This window comes from Zingiber officinale, chromosome 4B (genome assembly GCF_018446385.1).
Source record: "Zingiber officinale cultivar Zhangliang chromosome 4B, Zo_v1.1, whole genome shotgun sequence".
NCBI classification, from domain to species: Eukaryota; Viridiplantae; Streptophyta; class Magnoliopsida; order Zingiberales; family Zingiberaceae; genus Zingiber; species Zingiber officinale.
Genome location: NC_055993.1, coordinates 55,700,512 through 55,722,455, shown reverse-complemented (window position 1 = coordinate 55,722,455; position 21,944 = coordinate 55,700,512).

Here is a 21,944-nt window from a genome sequence, read left to right as displayed (position 1 = left end):
TCCATAAATTTAAATGGCTTAAAAACCTAGAAAGGTTCTTGCAACTTTCGGCCATGCCAAGTTTAAAAGCCTAGGAAAGTTTAAACTCAAATCTAACATGTTTATGATCTTTCGTATGACATGATATGAATATTTCCTTGGTGTTTCATGCTTGTATGTTACTTAGAATTAGATGAACCCCACCTTAGGGTTTCGGCCATCAGGAGACTAAATGCCTAGGAAAGCTTAAACTCAAATCTAACATGTTTATGATCTTTCTTATGACATGATATGAATATTTCCTTGGTGTTTCATGCTTGTATGTTACTTAGAATTAGATGAACCCCACCTTAGGGTTTCGGCCATGAGGAGACTAAATGCCTAGGAAAGCTTAAACTCAAATCTAACATGTTTATGATCTTTCTTATGACATGATATGAATGTTTCCTTGGTGTTTCATGCTTGTATGTTACTCAGAATTAGATGAACCCCACCTTAGGGTTTCGGCCATGACAAGTTTAAAAGCCTAGGAAAACTTAAACACAAATCCAACTTACTTATGATCTTCCTCATGATATGGTATGAAGATAACTTGATGTACTTATGATTTCATGTTGGTTAGAACTAGGTACTCATGCTTTGAACTTTCGGCCAAGATAGGATTAAAAAGGGCTAGGCAAGCTTAAACTCAACCCTAACATGCTCATGTTTTTTCCCTATGATATGATATGAAGTTAACATGATATTCTTATGCTTGTCTTTGGTTTAGAACTTAGTTTCACACTTCATGACTTTCGGCCACAACATGATTTGTAGACCTAGGAAGCTTAGAACCTAAACTAAATATGTTCATGATGTTCCTTATGATAAATGATATGAAATTGGTTTAGGGTTCACATGTTTATATGCTATTTGTAACCTAGGTTTAAGCTTTGCATGTTTCGGCTACAACATGATTTGTAGACCTAGGAAGCTTAGAACCTAAACTAAATATGCTCATAATGTTCCTTATGATAAATGTCATGAAATTGGTTTAGGGTTCATATGCTTGTATGTTGCTTTCAACCTAGGTGATCCCTTGCATGTTTCGGCCACCTATGATAGGTTGATGATTGAGACCCAATTATGACTCTTTATGTGCTTCACATGCCATGATATGAATTAGGAGATGTTAACTTATGTTCCATGCATGATTATGTTCCCATGATATGATATATGCTCATTTATGTATGCTTATGGATCATGCATTTAAAATGTCTTCCATGATGTGCTATATGCTCAAGTATGTATGCTTATGAAATGACAAGTAAAGGCCTAAGAGTTGCTTCCCTATTTGTTGGGACTAAGAGCACTATTTATGATATGCTAAGTGAAAGGCCTAAGAGTTGCTTCCCTATTTGTTGGGACTAAGAGCACTCTTTATGATATGCTAAGTGAAAGGCCTAAGAGTTGCTTCCCTATCAAGTGGGACTAAGAGCACTCTTCATGCTAAGTTAAGTTATGAATGACATGAACATGATGAATTATGAATGACATGAACATTATATGCTATGAATGACATGAACATGATATACTATGATTATATGACATGTTATTTTACTTTGTATGGCTTGTACCAAGGGTGGGCTCCATAAGCGCCCCTAGGCCGACGGACTATGAACGGGTCTAGTAAAAAGGGATGGGCTCCTTAGTACGCCCCTAGGTCAACGGTCATAATACGAACCTAGTTCCCTAGTAGGTTCGGGGCTAGCTACCCTGTCCTAGGGATTGCGCGCATTTATGTATGTATGTGGTACAAGCCGGGCCCTCATGATGATATTATGTTCAAGTATTATATGATATGTTTTTTTTAAAAAGCATCTTGCACATGATATTACCCATGTTTTAAAGAACATCTTGAATATATGTTTATGATATGATATGATGTTTCTCCTTATGCTATGATATGATGTTCTTTATGCTATGATATGATATGATATGTCATGATGCTTACTTTTACGTTATGATTTGATATGACATGATGCTTTCAATTATGTTAGGATATGATATGACATGATATTTCTTTATGTTATGATATGATATGACATGATGTTCTTTTATGCTATGATATGGTATGATATGATGTTCTCTTTTATGCTATGTTAAAATGTGATATGAAACTCTTGCATGATATGTTGTTTAGATGTTTTATGTGTCCATGCTATATGTTGTATGATTTTGCTATGAAATGTGTTATTTTTGTGAGTAGGAAAGAATCTCACTAAGCCTTGTGTGCTTATAGTTACTTTCCTTGTACGACAGATAAAGGTAAAGGTTGGATAAACTAAAGGAGCAGCAGAAGGGGCAGGAGATGTGTGTGGTGGTGGCTTGGCTAAGAAAGAAAGACCTGCTTACGTTGATTTAGGATTGATATGAACTATGCTTAATTTATGTTGATGACTTGCATGATCACTTTACTTATGCTTATGTTAGAAATGGATATTATGACTCTTTAAGTGCATAACTATGCTAAGCATGCTCGTATGATTAGTTGTGATTTAAATGAAAGTAAAAGAAAAAAAAATGATTACTTCCGCTGTTTTTGAAATTCATGTACGTATGTTATGTATGTAGAAAGTAACCCCGCCTCCACTAGCAGGAGGGGCGGGTGTTACAACTAGGACGGTATTCTGAGTGGCAACCAACAGTTAGGAGGTAGGGGAAGGTAGTTGGTTGAAGTAGTTGGGAGGAACTAGCACAGTCGGGGCTCTTGGGCAGTCGGCACAGTGACGACCGCTCATGATACCTAAATCGTAGTTTTCTCCAATGATAGACTCTCGGTAGATTGCTCTCCCGGTAGCCGGCGGTTTGCAGTGGTGAGATCGCATGACTAGGAGAAGGAAGGATAGTGTCCGATAGCCAATAAAATGGCAAGGATGATCAACGATGACCATGAAATTGTGGCAGCATTTGTGCGCACGACAATGAGGATGACGAACGATTTCATATCGTCTTCTTTAGCGACGTCTCAAGACGACTGCTGGATGAGCGGCATCGAGTGTAGAACAGTGAAATGCAATGACATGATGATGGAACCCCCAGGCCATTGACTTCATGATGGCATATGACGGCGCCAGTGGCCAGATCAACGATTTGGCCGCTTAGGTACATCGTGTGCGATAGTAGGAAAGAGATGCGTGGTGAAGCAATGTAGTAGAGAAACAACACCGACAGAGGTTGCACCAGCATCGAGGGTGAGTGGCGATTGCAATTACGACAACGACGCCACGTGTACGCATGAGAAGAGACTTTGAACTTAGCTTTTTGATATAAACTTAGATTAATTAGGTTAATTGATATGATTAACTCCTAACTTTAATGTGTATTCTAAATAGGTTTTTTATAAAGCCTAACCCATTTATCCCCATAAAGAATCCAAATATTTATTTTAAAATTCTAGAAAAATTCTAATAAATTCCAAAAAAAAAAAATCCTATAATTTCTATTACTTCATCCAAACTTATTTCCTCATAAATTATCTTCTAAAATATATTTATTTTCCTTAAATAATTTAATTATGTTAAATTTTAATTATTTACATCTTTATCTATATTTTTTTTGTTATAATATATTTTCCTTCACTAATAAAAATTTAGTTTCCAAATTTACCACTTAAATTGTAATACTACAATATCCTTATCTAAGGGTAACAACTATGCAGTATACTCTTATACTCATCTATTCTAATAGCATGGAAGGTCTTAACTATTAGAGAATAAGGGTTCCTTATTGTTGGATCGAAAAGAATTTAGATATCTCCACAATGGCATGATATTGTCCACTTTAGGCCTAAGCCCTCATGGTTTTGCTCTTGCGCTCTACCCAAAATGCCTCATACCAATAGAGATATCTTTCTCTTATAAACTCATAATCTTTCCCATGTGTTTTCAATGTGGGACTATGTTTGCAACCTTGCAACCCCAACAATCCCCCCCCCCCTCAAACAAAGGACCACAGGCTCCCTAACGTCCGATCCTCGACCCACTAGGACTTCCTGCCCCTTGGTCCACCCGACCTACTAGGACTTCCTTGTCTATCCGCAACTAGGACTTCTTACCCCTCGGTCCACCTGACCTACTAGGACTTTCTTGCCTAGCCGCAACTAAGACTTCCTATCCCTCGGTCCATCCAACCTACTAGGACTTCCTTGCCTAGCCGCAACTAGGACTTCTTGCCTAGTGTCTGACCCTCTTGATCCGAACACGGGAGCCCCTACTTCTTCATTCAAGGTTAATATTCCACCGACATGGTTCGATTGGACCATTGCTCTTGTGCACAATCGGTGGTTAATCCTTCTGCCAGTCCGGGCTCTGATACCAATTGTTGGATCGAAAAGAATTTAGATATCTCCACAATGACATGATATTGTCCACTTTGTGTTGGATCGAGACGCGCTAGAGGGGGGGTGAATAGCGCTCGCGGCTATTTCGTTCGATTACCGGAATCGTGAAACGTTCATAGAGTAATTAAAGCAGCGGAAAAGGTAAATAAACACAAACACAGAGACACGGTCGTTTTACTTCGTTCGGAGCCTAAGGCGACTCCTACTCGAAGGCCCGCGATCCTTGATCGCTTCCGGTGGGCAACAACTATAAGCTCGATAAACGATTACAAGTTGAAGTACAATAAACGACAGTAATTAATTATACCAACGACAAAGAAATGAAGATTCTGAGCTCCTGGTCGTCGGGCACAAGTAGCAGCACTTCGGAACGTCGTTTGGAGCAGCACGTAGCACTTGAGTCACTTGGAAGGAGATGTTTGAAGCTGCTGGTCGAGACCCCTTATAAAGGGGGTTCAAGGCGCCTTACACTGTTCATCAAGGCGCCTTGAACGAGCCGAGTCACCCGCGTGGATCAGCACTGACCTGGTCGAACTCTATCTGGTTCAAGGCGCCTTCAGCCTATCCAAGGCGCCTCCAACCTCCGGTCCAAGGCGCCTTGAACTCCATTCAAGGCGCCTCCAGTCTGCTGCGCTGGCCTTTTCCTGGCTCGCACCCGAGGCGCCTCCAAGCTCCATGGAGGCGCCTCGGACACTGTTCATCCGAGTCCTTCTTTGTGTTTTTGGTACCTGCAAGTATGTTAATCCAAAGATACCTGCAACACAAAGTTAACACAAAATAATAGTATGAATATAAAATCATGACAGTCTCCGGACTGTCCGGGTCTGACTTCGGATTTCCAGCCGGAAACCCTAGGTCGACCCGACGCCTACTGTTCCCTCTACGGGGAACGCGTCCTCACCTACTCCTCTCAGGAGATTTACCTGTTGCCAGTACGATCCTCCAGATCGACTGGACTTTTGCTCGGCACTTGATGCTTCCGGACTTTCTACTGAACATCCGCTTCACCGGCCAGTTCAGACTTTCACCTGGTTCGCGACACCAGGACTTTCCACCTAGGGTTACCACCCCCTAGGACTTTTGCCTGAAGCCATCGACCTGCCAAGACTTTCCGCATAGGGTTACCACCCCCTATGACCTAGGGTTACCACCCCCTAGGGTTTTACCTTGCCTAACCGCAGTTAGGACTTTCCTGAAACACTCAGCAAAAGCTGTCAGATAACAAAGCACCTTAACTTTGAATCCTTTGCCATTATCAAAACTTAGGTTCGATCGTCGGATGCTTCCTGCACCAACAATCTCCCCCTTTTTGATTATGGCAACACGTAATTCAAAGTTAAGAAAAACAACATATGTAATAACTGCATAAAGTTAACCAAGCTTAAGTAAATAAACTTCAAACGTAATAACAGTTAAGCTGGAAACTTTTAACTTTGTAATATAAGACTCCCCCTTAATAAAAGCCCTCCTTTTATTAATTACTTTGAGTTTTCTTTTAACTTTAATTTACCTACTCTCCCCCTTTGCCATATATCAAAAATAAACCAGTTTGAGAGTAGATTTGTATTTTCTGAAGGAAAATTTTCAAAAGAGAGAAAAAGAACAATTTTCTTCTTAGCAAAAACGACTTAGCTTTTTGAGTTTTGGAATTTTCCAAATTTGAAAATACTTAGCTATATATTCAGCTTCAAAATGATTCGTATTGAGAAAATATTTTGCCAAATAGCTAAGTTTAGAGTACAATCTAACTAAGTCTAGTTCAAATAGTCTTAAAATTAATTAAGTTTGAAAATTTGAGCATTTGAATTTTCAATAAAAGGATTTGTTTAGAAGTTATAGAATATGAGGTCAATTGAATGAAAATATGAGGTCACTTAAAAAAATAACTTTAACACTTTTCCCAATTGTCTAACCTTTAGCTACTTGCTGATTGCCTAGAGGGCAGTAGCTTTCACATGGTTAGTCAAATTAAGTCCATTTGGTCCAGTTAGAGTTGGCTAGAGCTGGAAGACTTGACTTGATTATTGTTTATGATGTGTTTAACGCCCAGACTCATATTGATGCACAAATATAAGCATTCCTGAGTCCAGGCTGTACCCTATGCATCTCACGCCTTTCTAAGTTTTTCAAACACAAGCAAGGTAGACCTAGGTGTTTGTGAGATGCTCTGGCTTTAACCTAGGGGAACATGATTTCTAGGGGAAATCTTAGGCTAGATCCAAATGTTGAAAATTCGAAGAAATTGGAATTTTGAAATAAGTATTTTCCTAGAATTTTAAAAGTAAATGATACGTGAACTCAGATTTTGTGAAACTGAATAAGCATGCAAATAAGTACATCCACAGAATAAGGAAGTCTAAACAAGTGAGACAACAATCCACAGAATAATGCATAACATAGTCATATCAACTAGCAGGATCATCTGCTCGAGGAGAGCTAGCTGGAGGATCATGGGGCTGCTCAGGTGCTGGCTGACCTAGCCGTCGTATCTCGTCACGAAGGGACGTAAATCCGGCAGCCATCTCGGATCGAATAGAGAGAACTATCCGTCGTGTCTGGATGGACTCAACCTCGAGTCGAGCTAGTCTGTCCTCGACGGAGAGTGAGGAAGAGGTCGAAGGTCTAGCTGAGGTGGATGGTCTGGCAGACGGGGAGGGATCCGCGAAAAGATCCTCAGCTAAGAAATCAGCCCAATCCTCTCCCTCGCCTGGTAAATCATCGGCTGCTGGAGCGATAGGGGCAGCTGCCTGCTGTGGTCGTCCTATCCACGCTAGAACTCCATCAGCTGTGATATCGGCACTGGCTAGTCTACAACTACGGGATCCTAGCTCATCATATATAGTAAGAGGAATGACTGTTCCTCTGGTCACATCTATACCCTCTATCGTCGAAAGGAAGCGTGTCAGAATATGACAATAGGGCATGTGGACTATCTTGGAGGTGACTGTCCCAGATGCACAGATAATGTTCTGGAACATATGCAGGGCAATATCGATGTCAAACCGATGACACAGGGCGTACAAGAAGAATGAGTGTGAAGATCTCATCTTCGGGACATCCCGAGATGAGATTGGCAGAATACATGCTGTCAGGACCCTATACATCATGTAGTCCTGAATCCGAAGAGTAACTGACCTGAACTCAGTCAAGTCAGCAGGTCTCTCTCCCCCGAGGAAATACGTATAGATAGTATCTAACGTAATGTGGGAGTAAGGATCGCCAAATGGCAGATCCCTACTGGGATAGCATAAAAAGGTAGACTCAGAAGCCCTAAGACCTAGGGTGGTGCGTAGGAGAGTGGGAGTAAGCTCAATGTCCACGCCAGAAACTCTGGTGCTGTACCTATTATCATCAATCCTCTCAAGATTGTGATAAAACTGGGCACATAACTCCTGGTTTACTGTATCGGTGCAGTAAACCAATTGATCCAGTTGATAGTGCTCTATCATTTGAATAGTTGGTTGACAATACTGGGTATAAAAAGTCTTATTCACATATCTAGGCTTGATAGGTTCAAAGATGTAATTAGCAAAGGTATCCCTAAGATGTATAGTCGGGAATCTGATATCTGCTGATGGAATTCTAGCTGGATTAAGATCAACATGTCGGCGTTTCCTATTTTGAACGATTTTACCAAAAATTGACAGAAATAAGCAAAAGTTCTAAGTAAAACTTGATCGGAAGGGATTAGGATTATACCTAGGAGGCATTGTCACGTAGAGAGGGAAAAAAAACCGGTTGAGGGCGCCTTAGTTGGGAGGAAACCGCACGAGTAACGCGTGCTTGGCGTCGACAGAAAACGAACAGAAGGCTTCTGTTCGTTTTGATATAACGTGTTGAAGGCGCCTTAAACCAAGGTTTAAGGCGCCTTATATAAGTTGGAGGCGCCTCGGGTTGATCCGAGGCGCCTTAAGACGAAGCGGCGGGAATTTTCCCGCCGCTTGCTAAGGCGCCTCCTTTTGATGGGAGGCGCCTCTGATAAGCTCCACCCGATTTTTTTTTTTTTTTTTTTTTTTTTTGAAGAGGTTTTGAAATAATTGAGTTTTTAAAGATAATTTTGAAATTGAGTTTTTAAAATAATTTTGAAATTTAGTTTTTAAAGCTAATTTTGAAATTGAGTTTTTAAAGCTAATTTTGAAATTGAGTTTTAAAATTGATTTTGAAAATTGAGTTTTAAAATTGATTTTGAAATTGAGTTTTAAAATTGATTTTGAAATTGAGTTTTAAAATTGATTTTGAAATTGAGTTTTAAGATTGATTTTGAAAATTTAAAATTGAATTTGAAATTGAGTTTTAAAATTGATTTTGAAATTTGAGTTTTAAAATTGATTTTGAAATTGAGTTTTAAAATTGATTTTGAAATTTGAGTTTTAAAATTGATTTTGAAATTTTAAAATTGATTTTGAAATTGAGTTTTAAAATTGATTTTGAAATTGAGTTTTAAAATTGATTTTGAAATTTGAGTTTTAAAATTGATTTTGAAATTGAGTTTTAAAATTGATTTTGAAATTGAGTTTTAAAATTGATTTTGAAATTGAGTTTTAAAATTAATTTTGAAATTTGGGTTTTAAAATTGATTTTGAACTTGAGTTTTAAAATTGATTTTGAAAATGGTTTTCAAATGAATATTATTACTTAGTCATCTCACCCGATCTAAATTTTCAATCAGGGAAACCTATGATTGATGTGAGATGATTTATAATTCAATTTTAAGGTTTGGGTTAACTTTGTGTTAGATTCAGGTTTAGCTTTGGGTTCAACAAGTAAGCATTCTTTGGATAAACTTCTGGGCTATGGTGAGTCACAAGGAACTCATTAAAGTAACCATGCCTTCGAGGTTTTCCAAATAGTCCTACCCATTGAGCTTAGTACTAAACCTTGGTCTAACTAGTTAGGATCCATTTAAGGGTAGCTTCGGTCAGTTCCACTTGGCCAAATGCACCAGGTCGAAGCCATATCTTCCTAGACATGCGATGCCCAAGCTTCCCTAACGTACTATCATCCAAAAACTTCACCAGTACTGTGGTTCAAGTTAACCTTAGTCCGTTTTAATCTAACCTTAATTACCCTGCCGGGTAATCTACTCTTGTTTTACCCATTTCGGGTAGATTAGGTTCAGTTACCCTCCCGGGTAGTTTAGTTGGGGGTGCCAGCGAGTCTGGATCCCTTATCTTCATTTTGAGTTTTAATTTCTTAATTTGAATTTTGAATTTAATTTTTAATTTTGAATTTTGAATTTAATTTTTAATTTTAATTTTGAATTTAATTTTAATTTTGATTTCGAATTTTGAATTTAATTTTAATTTTAAATTTTGAATTTAATTTTTAATTTTTTATTTTGAATTTAATTTTTAATTTTGAATTTTGAATTTAATTTTTAATTTTGAATTTTGAATTTAATTTTAATTTTGATTTCGAATTTTGAATTTAATTTTGAATTTTAATTTTAAATTTTTAGGATTGTTTTTCTCTTTGCTCCCCCTGGATCATGGCCTCGATATGGTCTATCGAGGTAGTATATTTGATCCTTTGGAACCCAGTATTGGCCAAGTCCAACTTGATTAACCAAGTTAGACTTGGAGACCCATGCTTGGACTGTTTTAATACTTTGTTTGTTTATTAATGATAAATAGGATCTATATTTACTTTTGTAACCCAGCTCAGTTCTGTTGTAGATGGCTCTTTGTGTCCCAAGAATCAAGTCCAAATTCTTGGAGCCCAAAGTAAACCGTTCTAAGGTATTTTCTAAATCTTTAACCTTATTTGTTAAACTTGAATTTTCTTCCTCAAGTTTTTGAACTTGAGTTGGAAATTCAGTCTGACTCTGGTCAGGTAAGGGTTTGGTGTCAGCCACTTCTTTAAGGACACTTACTTCCTTTAGAAGTGACTTAACTTTCAGGTTTGACTTAGCTAATTTGCGCAATAAATAGCTAACTAAACTGTTCAACCTGGAGATACTTACAGCGGGGTCTGGTCCTTCGGAAACGGATACGGATCCGTGGCTTTGCTCGGACTCTGCCTCAGACTCGCTCTCGCATCCGGATTCGACGACTTGGTCCCGGGCCATTAATACGAGTAGACTCGTTTGTTCGAGCTCGTCGTCGTCGTCTTCTGATGAAGATTCGTCCCATGTTGCCTTAAGGACCTTTTTCCTTCTTTGCTTTTTGATCTCCTTCAGGTTAGGGCAGTTGGTTTTGATGTGCCCTTTTTGGTTACACCCGTAGCATGTAACTTCAAACTTCATTTTTGTATTTTGTGGGCCTTCCTTTGATTTCACTGCCTTCTTTAGATCTCTTTTGTCGAATCCTTTCGTCTTGTAGAGCTTCTTCACGAGATTTACCAGCTCGGTTGTAATGTCACCTTCTTCATCATCAGAGTCTGGTTCAGCTTCCAATGCTGGTTCGTTTCTCCGTCGAGGTCTCGGTTCCCGGGTTCGGCTTGTACCTGCAACCAACGCAATACCTTTCTCGGTAGGCTGTGCATTAGTCTGCTCATGAAGTTCAAATTCACTAAAAAGTTCATCTAGTTTTAAAGAAGATAAATCCTTGGAAACTTTGTAGGCATCTACCATTGATGCCCACAATGTATTCCTTGGAAACGAGTTTAGGGCATACCTTATTACGTCCCGATTTTCTATCTTCTGGCCAATTCCGTGAAGAGAGTTAAGGATGTCTTGTATTCTCGCGTGAAGAGAACTCACCGTTTCGCCTTCCTGCATTTTTAGATTATATAATTTATTAAGTAAAAGATCTCTTTTACTTACCTTGGTGTCGTCAGTGCCTTCGTGGAGTTCGATGAGCTTTTCCGAGTTCTTTTGCGGAGGAGAATGGACCGACTCTTGAGCTCTTCTTTGGTAAGACCACATTGGATGGTGCAGGTGGCTTTTGCGACTTCCACCTTTTGATAAATGCCGGCTCCCAATTTTCACAGGTGTAGGCTTACCGTCGGTTCCGTCCTGTTTTGATGATCATCCAGGTATCGAACTGGATCTTCAGATATATCTCCATTCGCCCCTTCCAATACCCGAAGTCTTCTCCGGAAAATAGTGGGGGACGAACGGTGCTATATCCTTCTTGTTGGGCCATTTTAGATCTAAAAGAACAAAAACAACAAAATCTATTCCAAGACTGAGTCTTGGATTAGTAGTGCGAGAGTAAAGGATAATAAAAACGAACTTGAGTGGTGTTGCACCTACTTCGAGCAAAAGTCGATTCGAGGGAAACAAAAATTAGAATATAGCTATAAGGCTAAATTCTAATTCGACTCCGAAAACGAAAAAAAACTGCGAAAAAAAATTGTTTTGAAAGGTGGTTGCACCAATTCAAAACGACCCGCTCAGATACCAATTGTTGGATCGAGACGCGCTAGAGGGGGGGTGAATAGCGCTCGCGGCTATTTCGTTCGATTACCGGAATCGTGAAACGTTCGTAGAGTAATTAAAGCAGCGGAAAAGGTAAATAAACACAAACACATAGACACGGTCGTTTTACTTCGTTCGGAGCCTAAGGCGACTCCTACTCGAAGGCCCGCGATCCTTGATCGCTTCCGGTGGGCAACAACTATAAGCTCGATAAACGATTACAAGTTGAAGTACAATAAACGACAGTAATTAATTATACCAACGACAAAGAAATGAAGATTCTGAGCTCCTGGTCGTCGGGCACAAGTAGCAGCACTTCGGAACGTCGTTTGGAGTAGCACGTAGCACTTGAGTCACTTGGAAGGAGATGTTTGAAGCTGCTGGTCGAGACCCCTTATAAAGGGGGTTCAAGGCGCCTTACACTGTTCATCAAGGCGCCTTGAACGAGCCGAGTCACCCGCGTGGATCAGCACTGACCTGGTCGAACTCTATCTGGTTCAAGGCGCCTTCAGCCTATCCAAGGCGCCTCCAACCTCCGGTCCAAGGCGCCTTGAACTCCATTCAAGGCGCCTCCAGTCTGCTGTTGCACCCGAGGCGCCTCCAAGCTCCATGGAGGCGCCTCGGACACTGTTCATCCGAGTCCTTCTTTGTGTTTTTGGTACCTGCAAGTATGTTAATCCAAAGATACCTGCAACACAAAGTTAACACAAAATAATAGTATGAATATGAAATCATGACAGTCTCCGGACTGTCCGGGTCTGACTTCGGATTTCCAGCCGGAAACCCTAGGTCGACCCGACGCCTACTGTTCCCTCTACGGGGAACGCGTCCTCACCTACTCCTCTCAGGAGATTTTACCTGTTGCCAGTACGATCCTCCAGATCGACTGGACTTTTGCTCGGCACTCGATGCTCCCGGACTTTCTGCTGAACATCCACTTCACCGGCCAGTTCAGACTTTCACCTGGTTCGCGACACCAGGACTTTCCACCTAGGGTTACCACCCCCTAGGACTTTTGCCTGAAGCCATCGACCTGCCAAGACTTTCCGCATAGGGTTACCACCCCCTATGACCTAGGGTTACCACCCCCTAGGGTTTTACCTTGCCTAACCGCAGTTAGGACTTTCCTGAAACACTCAGCAAAAGCTGTCAGATAACAAAGCACCTTAACTTTGAATCCTTTGCCATTATCAAAACTTAGGTTCGATCGTCGGATGCTTCCCGCACCAACACTTTGGGCCTAAGCCCTCATGGTTTTGCTCTTGGGCTCTACCCAAAAGACCTCATATCAATGGAGATATCTTTCTCTTATAAACTCATGATCTTTCCCATGTGTTTTCAATGTGTGACTATATTTGCAACCTTGCAACCCCAACACTTATAACTATTTGATGATCTATTCCAAGGTGGAGAATCATTATTCTATGGGTTATGAACCCACCTGCTATAACTACACCTACATTACCGTCTAGCTAACTATTGTGGGTAAACTTCACAAGGTATAAATGATCTAACTTCCCAGCTAGTAATAGCTTTTTACCATTCTAAGGATACATGAAAATGTCCTTGCCATAACCCCATATATGAGAAGTCCCATGGAAGATAACTAAAATGTGTAATTACTAAACTTCACATATCAACACTCCTTTCATAATGTTTTGAATATAATTCTCCTTTGATCTTGAATATCAAGATATCCTCTATGAATGATAACAATTGATCTAAATACTCTAAGGACACTAGGTTTGTCAGATCCATGCAACTTCCTGGAGATTTGGTAAGCCTATACGACATCACCAAAAACTAGTAATGTTCGTACCGTATGCGAACATCATCTTCTATATGTCTGTAACTTTTACTCTATGCTAATGTCAGATAAATCTTAATGTGATCTTAGAGTGTACCTATGTGTCCTTGAGTTGATCAAACAAATCCTTTGGATGGACTTTGTATTAAGTTGTCTCAACTTGCTAGACATTATCAATGATTCATCCTTGTTCTCTACAAAGAAGACCAAAGCTCCTCAACGAGTGACACTGGAAAGAATAAATTCTTTGTCTAACAACTTTTGCAATTTTCATTCTTCTAATTCCTTTGGCGCCATGTGACATGAGATCATATATATTGGAGCCATCATCGAAAAAATCTCACTTATGAACTCCACCTGCCTCCAAAGTGGTAAGCTAAGGAATTCGTCTAGTAATGCATCTGGTTATTCTAAAACTACTCAAATATTCGAGCAGAGTGAGATGCTATTAAACTTTATCATTGATAGCAAATACTTCCGACACCCATGAAGTAGCAATTGCTTGGCTTATAGTACCGAAACCAATCATTCCTTTATCATTAGTTTCGATAAATTTCCAAGATGGTTGGTATGGTAGTTGCAGGGTTACTACCCTTGCTCAATAGTTGATATTAACACAATTAGTGACCAAATACTCCATGCTAATAAGAATGTCAAATTCTATCACTTCAATTACTTGTATATCTATAGTGAGGGTATAACTACCAAGGTCCAAGGGTAACCCTTAACTTATTGGCTAGACGTCAACACCTACTATATGAGTATCACTGCAACTCTCATCAACTTGCCATAAAGGTTTTCCTACTAGGGTTGACAAAATGGTAAAACATTCTGATCTGGTTATAGACTTCAAAACCCTACATGAACAGGCTGTTAGTTAGAGCCCTAGAGCCAATCATTTGATGATTGTATTATGGACTTATTGTATCATATTCTTATATAAATAAAAGGCATTTGTTTTGATTATTATACTTACTTGTATTGGTTCCAAATAAACTAAGTATAATAGCGTCCTTGAGTAGAAGATTCTCACCTATATCAATCGGTTAGTTAAACCGATAGTGAGATGATATAGGGAACACTACTCTTAATTATTCCTTGTCGAGTATTAACATTCAGGGACAATGTTAATGCAATAAGACTAGCATGTAGGTCAACTCGATGACTTGATCTCACAAGTCATGGATATGGAGATATCAAGTTGACACATGGGTATGCAATTGAGAATGTATACTGAATGACCCGCCATGAGAAAGTATTATGAATCGTTATATGAGTGTCATATACTTTCTCATGTGGCTATTAGTATGACTACTAGTCCTTGGACCTGAAGTCACCATGGATCCCTACATAAGGAGTTATGTACTTTGGTTTCGTCAAACGTCACCCGTAATTGGGTGGACTATAAAGGCGATTACTGGATATGTAACAAATTATGCGGAGTGATGTAGATGGGATCTATCCCTCCTATATGACGGGAGAGACATCGGTATTCTTGATAGAGTGAGACCACGAAGTGCATGGCCATGCCCAAATGAGTCAATACGAGATATTGAGCTCATTTGATTTAGTGAGTCTACTTGGAGTTCAAGATTTAGATTGATCAGAGGATGACACGGTCTATGCCTCACATTGATCAATCTAGATGTCTAGGATAGAAGGACACTTGTCATATATTGTGAGGAGTCACAATTAATAGTCACAAGGTGATGTTGGATCTTAACATTCTTGTAACTTGGGTAGTAATGATGTATTGCTAGATACTGCTCATTACTTATGCTTCTAAATGAGTTTAGGGGCATTGCCAACGTTACAAGAACCTATTGGGTCACACACAAAAAACAAGTGGATGGAGATTAGGTTCATATGATGAACCAAGAGGATTAGATTCATGTGATGAATCAAATTGGATTAAGAGTAATCCTAATTGGGCTAATTGAGTTGGACTCAAGTTGATTCATGTGTTCAATGAGTCTAATTTAGATTATGACTCATTGAATCAATTTAATTAAATGAATTAGATTCATTATATTAAATTGGCTTGAATTAAATGGTTGGATTAGATCAACCATGAGAGAGATTAAGTCAAGTTTGACTTGACTTGAGAGGAAGAGGAAGAGTCAAGTTTGACTTGACTTTATGCCACATCATTTGTGACTTGGCATTAGGAGAACTAATGATGATGTGCCACATCATCACATGTGCCACCTCATGGAGGTTACAACTATTCTCTTTAATGGCCTCCACATTAATTGTGATTAATGTGAAGGGGGTTACACCATTTGATGGAAAAAAGAGAAGTTTTCTTTTGGTGAGTAACTCTCATTCAAGTGATCTTCCTCCTCCTAAGCTCTCTTCTTGCTCCTTCTCTTCTCTTGGTCATGGGTTTCAAGCAAGGGAGAAGAAAGGAGAGTGAATCTAATCCAAGAAGAAAGGTTAGTGAAAGTCACATAGAGATTTTAGAGGAGTGTGTTCTCTTCTTTTCCTTTCTTCTTCTTCCAATCCCATACGAGAGCATCAAGAAGTGCTAGCACACTTGTGGTGTTTTCTTCTCCATCCTTGTGTGTTAGAGAACACATCTTGTTCGTGTGGATACTTCTAGAGAGTTATCTACTTTGACAACTAGAGATCCGACATCTCCTTGGACAAGCGGGATTCGCGAAGGGCACGCATCAAAGGTATAAGATTTTCTCCATGTAGATCTAAGTGTAGATCTAGGTAAACTCGTACTCGTAATTTCGAATGATTTTTCTTTGCACGGATCCGTTGGTTAGGGAGTTTCGGGGTTTTCGCGACGCGAAAAAATGGTTTTCGCGGCCCGAAAAACCCAACAGTGGTATTAGAGCCACGTGCGAAGACGAATACGAGTTTATTTTGGTTTTTATGAAAAATAAACATTCTGTGAATTTCTGTAATTTCATGATTTTTATAGTTTTTATGAGTATTTTTCTCGTAGAAGCGAAGCACAAGTGTTTCTACACTTGTAGGCTTCGACTACCGAGAAGTTTTTCCCAAAACGGCCAAGTTTCGCCCCAAAACTTTTTGGGACAGCGGGCTAAGGTGCTGTTAGATTGCAAAGGAACCCTCGCGATGGTTAGATCGCGGGTAGGGGCGCTGCCCCTGGCCCCGCAAGGGGATTCGTTCCGCGATTGCGCCCAAAAACCGCTAAACGGAACCGCCGGGAAATTGTACTCGTAAAAATTGTAAAAATTATAGGAAAAATTACAGAAAATTATAGAAATATATAATTTTGAATTATATATTATTTTTGTGATAGTCATGGCCCAAAGACCCAATATGATTGGATAATTTGTGTTGTAATTCATAATACGGCCTGCGTGCCGTGATGTGATGTACGTGTTGTAATTTTATTTTTCACGACCTGCGCGTCGTGCCTTTCTCTTTTATTCTTGTTGTAAATTAGTTTAGACTCGAATGTAACTCGAGTTTCAAAAATGTAATGTACAAAATTTGAAGCGGTGGAAGGTCCACTCAAGACGGAGTTATGAGGAAGGCGCGAGCAACACAAGGTGGTCAAAAGGAAGGCGCTTGAGAAGCTGTTGACCTTAGGTTGACCATCCAATCTTCTCATTGGCTTGAGAAGATCGTAGTAGGGCCATGACATAATCACAAAATTATTTAATTAATTGCTTTTGTGTGTATGTGATGCATGCTAGTTAATTAAGTAATTAATTAGTGCCTAACGATTAGATTAGATCTAAGTCGTGCACATGATGCACCCTTCGATTAGATTAGATCTATCGAGTATATGATACGCATCATCGTTTAGATTAGATCTAAATCGCGACAACTCGTAATGCCTACCATGCCGTGATACCTACCACTACCTCGATCGCATGTTGTTGTTGAATCTGCCAAAGCAGAGCAACACATACTATCTTGGTAGGGTACGGAGGGACAATCTTGGTCCCGCCTATCAACGCATGGGTGAGTACAACTCAATTAGATTGAGTAACTAGTTAACTCGGTTGGATCAAGTACAACTATAGGCATTCTTGTAACGCCCGCCCTCCCTGCTACTAAAGGGACGGGGCTACTTACTTACTTAACTATTCCAGGATACATGCATATTTAAAATTTCTTTCGAGTAACATAAAGCAGCGGAAATGTCATGAAGTTATACTAGAATGTAACATAAATACAATTGGTTCATGTCAGACATAACAGAAAAAAAATAACATAGCAGGTCTTTATTTGTCTTAGCCGAGCCACTGCCACACACACCTCCTTGCCTCTCCTGCAGCTCCCTTAGATCATCCATTCCTTGCCTTTATCTGTGGTACAAGGAAAGTAAGCTATGAGCACACAGGCTCAGTAAGATCCTTTACCTACTCACAAAAACCGTATCTCATATCATAGTCATACAAGCATATAATCAATGGAGACAAAATCATCTACATTATATCATGTGAACATAGCCTCCTATCATATCATATTATTAAGAAACATTATACTCTGACATATCATAAATAAAGGAATCATATGATGTGAATCATAGAAGCATAACATATCATCAGGTCATATGAATCGTAAACAAAACATCTCATAACATCATGTCCTATAAGTCATAAGAGTATGTCATAACATCATGTCATATAATTCATAAAAAGATATCATATTATGAATGGGTGCATTATGCAAAATATCTTTTTAAAATATATGGCATGTCAAGTGCAAGATGTCTTTAAACATATCATTTAATACTTAAACATAATATCATCATCATGAGGGCCCGGCTCGTACCACATATATACATAAATGCGCGCAATCCCTAGGACAGGATAGCTAGCCCCGAACCTACTAGGGATCTAGACCCGTTCATAGTCCGTCGGCCTAGGGGCGTACTAAGGAGCTCATCCCTTTTTACTAGACCCGTTCATAGTCCGTCGGCCTAGGGGCGCTTATGGAGCCCACCCTTGGTACATGCCATACAAAGTAAAATACATGTCATGCATATCATATCATCATAACTGTCACATCATATCATCATAAATGTCATGCTCTTGTCTTAACATGAAGAGTGCTCTTAATCCCAACTTAAGGGAAGCAACTCTTAGTCATTTACTTATCATATCATAAGGCATACATACTTCGGCACATAGTCATCATAAAAGAAAATCATTATCATGCCTGGTTCATAAGCTTACGTAAATGAGCATGCTACATATTTGAAATCATACATGCTTGGGTACATAGTCATCATAAAAATCATTTCATGCATAGTTCATAAACATACATAAATAGGCATGTTACTTGTCTTATCATAAAGCATGCATACTTAAGCATAAAACACATCATAAGAGTCATCATCATGTATAGTTCATGAGCATCCTTAAATAAACATATAAAGCATCATAGGAAAACATAATCGTACATGAAAAACATTTACTAGCATCTCCTATTTCACATCCTAGTATGGGAGACAACTAGCAAAGTCATAATTGGGTCTCTAACCCTAATTTCATATGGCGTCCGCAAGTCACCATGCTTAGTTTTAGGTTACAACAACATATAAGTATGTGAACCTTAAATCAATTTCATGTCATACACTATAAAGAATATCATGAGCATAGGTAGTAGGTTCTAAGCTTCCTAGGCCTTTTAACTTGGTTGTGGCTGAGCCTTTAAGAGCATGAAACTAAGTTTTATACAAGCATAACAATCCAAGCTAACTTCATATCATATCATAAGGGAAATCCATGAGCTTGCTAAGTTTAAATTTAAACTTCCTTGAACCCTAGAATATAGTCATGGCCGAAAGTTCATGAAAGGGAAATAAACTTCTAAGCAACATATAAACATGAATACCTAGCCAAGTTCATGTCATATCATAAAGAAGTCTATGAGCATGTTAAATTAGGTTTTAAGCTTCATGGAACCCTAAAACCTCTCATGGCCGAAACTTCATAAAACAAGAGATAAACTTCTAAGCAACATACAAACATGAATACCTAGCCAATTTCATAACATATCATAAAGAAGTCTATGAGCATGCTAAATTAGGTTTTAAGCTTCATGAAACCCTAAAATCTCTCATGGCCGAAACTTCATAAACCAAGAAATAAACTTCTAAGCAACATACAAACATGAATACCTAGCCAAGTTCACAACATATCATAAAGAAGTCTATGAGCATGTTAAATTAGGTTTTAAGCTTCATGAAACCCTAATTTCATCATGGCCGAAACTTCAATAAACAAGAGATAAACTTCTAAGCAATATACAAACATGAATACCTAGCCAAGTTCACAACATATCATCAAGAAGTCTATGAGCATGTTAAATTAGGTTTTAAGCTTCATGAAACCCTAATTTCATCATGGCCAAAACTTCAATAAACAAGAGATAAACTTCTAAGCAATATACAAACATGAATACCTAGCCAAGTTCACAACATATCATCAAGAAGTCTAGGAGCATGTTAAATTAAGTTTTAAGCTTCATGAAACCCTAATTTCATCATGGCCGAAACTTCAATAAACAAGAGATAAACTTCTAAGCAATATACAAACATGAATACCTAGCCAAGTTCACAACATATCATCAAGAAGTCTAGGAGCATGTTAAATTAAGTTTTAAACTTCATGAAACCCTAATTTCATCATGGCCGAAACTTCAATAAACAAGAGATAAACTTCTAAGCAATATACAAACATGAATACCTAGCCAAGTTCAAAACATATCATCAAGAAGTCTAGGAGCATGTTAAATTAAGTTTTAAGCTTCTTAAAGCCCTAACATATTCATGGCCGAAACATAGCAAGAAGAAGATCAAGCTTAAACAATATCCAACATAAACTTTTAACTAAGTTCATATCATAACATAATAAGATCCATGAGCATGGGTTCTTCTCCTTTTATTTTTATTTTTAAGTGTTCTAACCTTTCGAAAATATTGTAAGCGACTTGTACCACAAGTGAGGGGATACTTACATCTTTGTTTGATTTACCTAAGAAGGAAATCTTGCTTGTGGAGCCTTCCTAGAGAGGAACTTCTTGTTTTGTTTGGGTTTCGGCAATGGGGGTGGGGAGATGCTCTTGGTCACGGTGAGGAGGAGGAGGGAGGAGGAAGGGGAGAAAATGAATTTTCTTCTTTAATTTCCCCTTTTATTCATCATGAGAGGAGGAAGGGAAAATGCACTTTTCCTTCTCCTTTCTTTTATTCCTCCTTAATGAAAAGAGGAAGCAAGAATCCTCTTTTCTCTTGAGAGGAAGAAGGCTACTCTAACTTCTCCTTCTAAATGAAAGAAGCTCTTTTCTTACTCTTAACTATATTGTCACTTCTCTCTCTAACAATAACTTCTCTTGGTCTATTGGTTAACACATACATGTATCTAGTAAGAGATCCAAGGTTCAAACTTTGGTCATCTCTTTTTTTGGTTCTATTTTTATTATTTTGCAAATTTACACATAAGGCCTATTTTTATTCATGATAAAAAAATATCTAAAATCTTGCTAAGTACCCTATGGGTGTTACAGTCCCCCATACCTCATAAAAGTTCATCCTCGAACTTAAAATAATTCCGGGTGCTACGGTGGCCTACGACTTCCGGCTATGTGCATCAGCCACTTTGTTCGCTTTTCCTGGATGATAAAAGATCTCGCAGTCATAGTCCTTGACTAGTTCAAGCCATCTTCTTTGTCTCATGTTCAGGTCCTTCTGTGTGAAGAAATATTTCAGACTTTGGTGATCTGTATAGATCTTACACTGTGCTCCATATAGATAATGTCTCCATATCTTAAGAGCAAAGACCACGGCTGCTAGTTCTAAATTGTGTGTGGGATAATTTTTCTCGTGTTCCTTGAGTTGCCTGGAGGCATAGGCAATGACTTTGCCATTCTGCATGAGTACAGCCCCGAGTCCTGATTTAGAAGCGTCGCTGTACATATCAAATCCTTCGTTGCCTTCCGGAAGAGTAAGAATTGGAGCACTGGTCAGTCTCTTTTTCAGTTCTGTGAAACTCTTCTCGCAGTCATCTGTCCATTCGTACTTCTTATTTTTCCGAGTGAGGGCTGTCATCGGTGCTGCGATTCTGGAGAAACCCTCTACAAACTTCCGGTAATAACCTGCTAGTCCGAGGAAACTCCTGATTTCGCTGGCATTCCTTGGCCTATTCCAGTTACTGACGGCTTCGATCTTGATTGGGTCTACCATTACTCCATCCCTAGAGATAACATGACCCAGAAACGATACTTGGTCAAGCCAAAATTCGCATTTGGAGAATTTTGCATACAATTACTTTTCCCGAAGAATTTGTAATACTATTTCCAGGTGTTTGGCATGCTCTTCCTGGGTTCTCGAATAAATGAGAATATCATCGATAAAAACGATCACAAATTTGTCGAGATATATTGAGAACACCCGGTTCATCAGGTCCATGAATAGAGCAGGAGCA